The 7,654-nt window shown below is 29.4% G+C and overlaps 1 pseudogene; it reads right to left on the reverse strand.

The window, feature by feature from the left end:
- Positions 1-7,409, reverse strand: part of LOC136065205 (glucan endo-1,3-beta-glucosidase-like) — a 10,026-nt pseudogene extending 2,617 nt beyond the window's left edge.
- Between the last annotated feature and the right edge of the window lie 245 nt (positions 7,410-7,654).

The following is a 7,654-nucleotide window of genomic DNA, read 5'->3' on the forward strand; positions in this document are numbered from 1 at the left end:
AAATTTATTTGGTAAGACAAAAGTGAACTTTAGGTAAGTAAGTAGTCCCGTATGTTTGTTCATGCACTTACTCACCAAAAAGAGTATTTAGTGTCTCTTGTTATTAAAATGTCAAATGACCTTTTTTTTTTACAATTTTAAATCCTATGTATAAATTATATATGATGATAGTATCATATAATTCATTTATAAAAATATTGATGAAAAAATTTCAAAATTATAATAAACCATGAAAATGTTGATGTTTAATATAAATAATAAAATATAAAACTAAAAGTGTTAATTTTAATAATTTAATTATTATATATAATGGCACGGCTAAACATAACAAAAATTAACTGTCAATAAAAGTCATTTGGTTTATTTGAAGTATTTTTGTACTAGTATAATAGGAGAAATTTTTAATATGTATTTAGTATGTTTAATTATATAAAACATTTATTTTTCAAATTTGTTTTAAACGGTTAACATATTAAAAATACGCATATGTAAAATTAACTAATTTGTAAAAGAAATGAAAAGGCATGTCTTTATGCACTAAAACATTAACGGCTAGGTCTATTCAAAAAAAAAAAACATTAACGGCTAGGTGCATGTTTAATAAATTTATTAGGTATTCTTGTAGTATGATGACATGATACTCCTTCATTTCACATTTATAATAGACTCATTATGACTTTACAAAGTAAAATTTAACATGAATGTGGTTGCTAAGAGAGAGAACTTTGACACCAATGCACCATACTCCAAGAGTACCTAATAACTAAGTAATAAATTACTTACATATAGGAGTCATTTAGGAACTCTAAAAGCTTGCTAAGCAGTTGAGCTCGTTTTGTAGATTACCTCAATTATGTGAATTTGTGGCCAACTAATTTGCATAATTATAATGATCATCGATAAACAAACTTTGCCTTTTTTTTTTCATGTGTTACATCACAAATATTACAATGCAACCTACTATCTATCGATTATAAAAATAAAAAATAAAATAAAAAATTTAAAAAAAAATAAAACAAAAATAAAACAAAAACAAAAACAAAAACAAAAAATCTAGAAGTTCATGTCACTTATTCCAAGCTAGCTAGGGCTTGATTTTTACACATTAACTTGGTATTCTAAGCCATCTAAAAAGTAGTACTAATATCAAGCATGCTTACTTTTACTATGAATGCCATACAAATAAGAATATCATACAATATAACAAACAAATAAACAACCAATCAGCCGCACCTAATTTTCCTTGGCTTGTTATCAACAATAGTAGCAATAGCGCAGCAATAACAGGTTTCTTACTTAAAGCCATGGTGGAAAAGGAGAACTGAGAACAGATTTTCAATTTAGATGTCTTTGCATTGCTATCTACACCCTATACCTCTTCATATATATAGTTAATGAAATTTGATAATTATGGAAATTATTAATATTTGATTTTTTACTTAAATTTTGATAGGATTATAATGGAAAGTTTAAATATAGAATAAAATAGAATTGGGATAAAAAAAAAATATAAAATAGAATTGAAGAATAATTAAAATATAAATGTTAGAACAATGACGTGTAAAATTGTAAAGTCTTAAAAGCTTATATGACAAAATATTATAATGTCAACCTAAAAATCAAATGTCTATAGTTTTATATTATAACAATTTGAAAGTAAAAATCAATAATTGGATAATATTTACAATTTTTCAATATTAATAATAGTCTTTTTTTGGGTCTAAATATGGAATTGATCATTATGATAGTCATTAATAAGTTATGAAGGTAGTTATTCATAATATTTTTATATTAATTTGAAGAAAAAAAAATATAACGGAGGTTTAAATATAGAATAGGAATTAAACTCAATTAAAACATTTATATCAGAGATATAACATGAAAATTGTGATGCTTCAAAAGTTTATACGACAAAAATATTATAATGTCAACTAAAAATCATCTACAATTTAATTTGAAAGATAAAAATGATAATTGGATAAAATTTACTATTTTTCAATGTTAATAATATACAATTCTTTTATAATAAATTTGAAAGTTACAACTTATAGTTTACAATGGGGATAAAAATTTGAATTCTAAATACCTTAATTGGGAACATTAAAAGATGCTGTACGTTGGATGGTAAACTTGTGGCTAATGACATCCAGTTCTATACAGATAAACTTAGAAAAAAAAAATCCAACCTGACTTTCCTTGTCTAGTTATCAACAGCTCAATAACAAGGAATGTGGCAGCTATAAAAGTTTCTTACTTATGGCAAAAATTGAAGGTAATAGCCATAGTGCAAAAGGAAAACTGAGAATATATAGGTTTATAAGGACAAAGTTTGGCTCCAAACATTTTGAAGATTTGGCTCCAACAACCAATAGAAAGACAACGTTTGTCTTATCATGTATAATATACATGACTCACTTAACCCAATTAACCAAGTGAGTCGTGTGCAATGCATATGACCAAATATATGTTATATTCATATTTGTAGTTGTTTGGAGCCAAACCTTTTTCCGATTTATAATTAACGCTTTGTTTGTTTGACATTTAACTTTTTCCAAAAGCTTTTTTTAGAAACTTATCTCATTTTTCTATATTTAGTGTCAACCTTAAAATGAGTTAAAAAAAAAAAAAAAAAAAAAAAAAAAGAGAGAGCTATCTTTTAACTTCCCATATTTAGTTTCATGTGAGATAAAATTGTTTTCCAAAAAAATAAATAAATAAATAAATAATCTTGGAAAACAACTATATCTCACGCAAACTAAATAAGGGAAGTACACCTTATGCTTTGTATCTACACCTTATGCTTCTCTCTCTCTATATAAAGTTACAAGTTTGTCAGAATTGAAAAGTTATTAGGTTCCCCCCCCCCCCCTCCCCCCCCCCCAAAAAAAAAAAAAGTTTAAAGGGCCCTATAACCTAATATAAATGTATATATGTATGTGAAGATTATTCCTGGAGACTTAAATCTAGGCCCATATCCTCCTTGCCTCACAAGAACCAATGCTCATGGTAGTTATCACTATTTTTTTATTTTAATTATAACAAGACTATAACGTGGGTTTAGATATAGAATAAAACTTAAACTTTATATATATATATATATAATCATGGTAGCACTGAGTCAAATTTAGTGGGCTTTCGAAGGAGCCCAACCCTAATAGTAAGGATTTGAAGTTTTTAAAATAGGTATGGATAAGTCAAGTTCAAAATTTTGGATTCGCTAAGTGGGTCGTGTTGTCGGGCATGCTGACCAAATTTGGGAGGTTGCATTGGCATGGGCGAATCCCTCAACACGTTGGTTTATTGACAAAGGCTTGGTGCTGGGAAAGTTTCATGGGTTGCCAGAAGAGTAAAACTTGTGGTTGTTTATGTGCTATTACAACGTAGTTATTTTTTCTTACAAATATAAACCTATTCTCTCCCCCCCCCCCAACCTCTTTGAAAAATTTAAGTAGTATATTGGATGACTCATATTTTAGAGTTTATAATTGGCCCCAGGGCCGGATCCACCAAGGGGCAGGGGGTGGGGCATTGCAACTCCACCCCCCCCCCCTCTTTTTCAAATTAGCTTTTTTTTTTTTTTTTTTTTTTGCATGTCCATATTTTAGAGTTTATACTTGGCCCCCTCAAATTTTTAATTGGTCCAAATAGCCCAAAAGAAACTAATCACTTAACCCTTTCTTTGGACCCATGGCCCCTCCATAGTCCAAATACAACACAACAAAAAATTCACAAATCACCAATATCATAATTCAATAACTCATAACCAAAAAATCTCATAGAAAAAAAAATTCCCTTACGGGAGTGACAATAATTTATATAACTTTTTAATTGATTTATAAATTATGGGAAAGTCAATTACAATATTTAATTTTTTTTCAAAAGATAAAATGTAAAATTCTTTTAGAAGCCAATATTGATGATGTAGTATTGCCAACTCTTAATATTAATATCCCAATTTTTTAAAATCCTCAAACAAAGTTTTGAAAGCTTCATTAGTGTGATTTTTAGTTGCATCCAAAAGTATGGGTTTATCATATTGGTGAGCTGGTCAATGTGATAAAATCAACATATTAATTCCAATTATCCAAAATTTGAAGATCCAAAGTCCTCTACTTTTTTATTCTTCTTCGAAAAGGTTTGAATATCATATTGTAACTTTCAACTTTTTCGGTTCATATTATTTCCTTCTTGACTTAAATATTTATGGTAATAAAGTGCAATTGTTTTGTCTACCATGATTTTTTTTTTAATAAACCATGTCACTTGAAATTTTTTTGATTCATGCTTTCGCCCCCTAGGTTCAAATCCTGGTTCCGTCCCTGGTTGGCCCCCCTCAAATTTTTGGATTGGTACAAATAGCCCAAAAAAAAACTAATACCTAACCCTCTCTTTGGGCCCATGGCCCCTCATAATCCAAATACAACACAACAAAAAATCCACGAATCACCAATATCATAATTCTATAATTCATAACCAAAAAAATATCATAGAAAAAAAAATTCCCTTACGGGGGTGACAATAATTTATATGACTTTTTAATTGATTTATAAATTATGAGAAAGTCAATTACAATATTTAAATTTTTTTCAAAAGATAAAATGCAAAATTCTTTTAGAAGTCAATATTCATGATGTAGCATTGCCAACTCTTAATATTAATATCTCAATTTTTTAAAATCCTCAAACAAAGTTTTGAGAACTTCATTAGTGTAATTTTCAGTTGCATCCAAAAGTATGGGTTTATCATATTGATGAGTTGCTCAACATGATAAAATCAACATATTAATTCCAATTACCTAAAATCTGGAGATCCAAATTCCTCTTCTTTTTTTATTCTTCTTCTTCGAAAAGGTTAGAATATTATATTATAACTTTCAACTTTTTTTATTCATATTAATTCCTTATTGACTTAAATATTTATGGTAATAAAGTGCAATTGTTTTGTCTACCATGATTTTTTTTTTTTAATAAACCATGTCACTTAAAATTTTTTTGGTTTATGCCCCCCCCCTCCCCCCAAGTTCAAATCTTGGTTCTGTCCCTGGTTGGGGGTGTCAATAGCAAGTGTGTATGGAAAAGTTTAAGTGTTAGGCAAAGAAAAATAAGGGTACATTGTGTAGGATCATTGTATCTTTGGGTGGGTTAAGTGGTTGGCTGTGTCGACAATGGCAAATTTTATATGAGGCAAAGCCTTGGTGTTCCTTTGTATTTGGAGATAATGTAATAAAAGGTTGAGAGTTTTCCCATATGCTTTGTGTGCTTGTATTGTGTGCTGGTCTAATTGACTAATAGAAATTGTTTTGGGTTCCAAATGTGTCTAAGTGATGGATGTTGGCTGAGACTAATTAAAAATGAGCAATTTAGTGCCATCACAAGGCAGAAAATTTAATGGAGGGATTGACAATTAGGAATCAATGATTACCTTGGAACAGAAGGTAACATAGCCTGACAAGAGTTCTTTTTGTGTGTATTACAGTGAAGATATGGTTATGTACGTTTTTAGACCCCTTAAAACAAGTTGTTTAACCTAATATTAAGTCAAGTTGATTAATAGGTTCATTAATAAGATCTAGGTTAAACATATTCAAATTATATCATGTGAATAGTGCGAAAAAGTAAATAACACAACAATATGATAATCCAGGAAAACTAAACGGATAAAAAACCTGAGGAGGATTTAACCTAGCTATCTTCAAAGTAAAACAGATCCACTATGAAAGAATTGAAGTTTTACAATAAGACTTAGATCACTAACATCCTATTACTACCTCAAGTAGAAAACTTACTACCACGACCACGTGACGGCTCCGAGTTCACGGACTACTTCTTTCCTTGATCCATAGCAACTACAAGTACTCCCATTTGTGTTTTCTTTAAGCTCTTGAAATATCAACTAAAGAGACCACCAAGTTCTCGACATCAATCTTGATCTTGATAATCCTAACTATGTATGAAGGTAAACACCTTTAGATCTCACAAGAGAGTCACACACACAACATATCAACCACCTCTAAAAAATGGCTAGGGTTTTTCCTTCACTACAAGAAAAGAGTCTACTGGCAAGGGTAAAATGCCCTCGCAAAAATTCAAATATTGTCACAAAAGGCTATTAGCGAGGGCATGTGGCCCTCAAAGGCCGTTGTATTTGCTCTTATTGCTAAAAGAGATTTTGCGACCATGCCTTTGCAAATAGATAATTTACGAGGGCAATTTACTGTCGTTACTAAACAAATCCACCTTCACAAATATATTACCAAACGATGAGAAAATTCGACCACTTATTTTTAGCGAGGGGAAGTAGTCGTCGTTAACATCTATTCATGAGGACCTTTATACCCTCGCAATTAGTTATTTGTGAATTTCAAATTAACAACATACTTTTTAGAGACAAATAATGCCGGCTTTTAACCCCTCGCAATTAGATAGGAATAATAGTGACGACATTAAGTTGTCGCTTAAAATGTTTTTGCAGGGGGTTAAGTGGCATCACTATTCTATAAATTGTGATAGACTTTTTCGTCACTATAAAATTATTTATGATCAAATTTTTATGTCACGTGATAATATTTTATATAATTTTTGAAATATTTTATTATTTATTTATTTTTAATTATTTTATATAATTTTTTTAACTATCATGTTACAATAGTACAATAATTACTAAAAATTGATCAATTGAAAGATAAAAATTCATATAAGTTCAAACTTTAAAACATAGAATATGCAAAGAAATCCTGAAATTAAACCTTGTTTTAAACTTAAACGACTAGAATTAAGAAAAGATCTATACTAGTCTTCCTCTAAGTTACCCTCCAAATTGTTTTCAACCTCCCTCGTGTTATTGATTGAGTTGTCCTCTTCATCTCTACTAGTACCATCCTTAAATAAAAAAATATAAAAAAAAAATTAAAAATTAAAAATAATTAAAAATAATTCATACACTAGAATATTAGCTTTTATAAAAATAATAACAAATAATGGTTAAAGAGAGTGCAAGAGAGATGGAGTGAATTCATGACATGTATTTCATTTATACTCACCCCCTAATCTACACCCATCCATCCATTTATCCACCATCTTTTTCCAAAAGAGTGTAGGAATGAAGGAAGGACCATTCTTATAACGATCTTCTTTCTCTATGTACTTCTTAAAAATAGAATTTTTAATGTGAAACATCCAATCAAAATAACAACGTTTCACCAATTCTACAAATTCTTTCTTCACTTCCTCATCTAGTTGCTTATGCTTAAAATGTTCAGCTATATAGCAAGCATACAGATTTTTGAGCTCAAATCTTGGGTATTCACTAAAAGTCATCCAAGCTCCATTCAATTTTTGGTAAAAAAGAATAGTAATCTCTCGAGTAGCTTTTGTGATGATTCTGCCTTTACTTTTACCTTCCTTTGCCATGTCTGCTCTTCTTCTTTTTCTTTTTTTTTTTCTTTTTTTTTTTTAATAAGCCCTTGCCACATCTACCTACTATTAGTTAGTATTAATATGATGAAAGTATATAATATAAATATGTATTTCCAATATGATTGTGTTAAAGACATGACCCACTAGTAAGAGATGATACTCTAGTATAAGATGATACTAGACCTTATCCTCAATCCAACGATATTTATTGCTACAATCAACACACAAATACTTGATTT

Source organism: Quercus suber, unplaced genomic scaffold (genome assembly GCF_002906115.3).
Source record: "Quercus suber isolate HL8 unplaced genomic scaffold, Cork oak 2.0 scaffold_883, whole genome shotgun sequence".
NCBI classification, from domain to species: Eukaryota; Viridiplantae; Streptophyta; class Magnoliopsida; order Fagales; family Fagaceae; genus Quercus; species Quercus suber.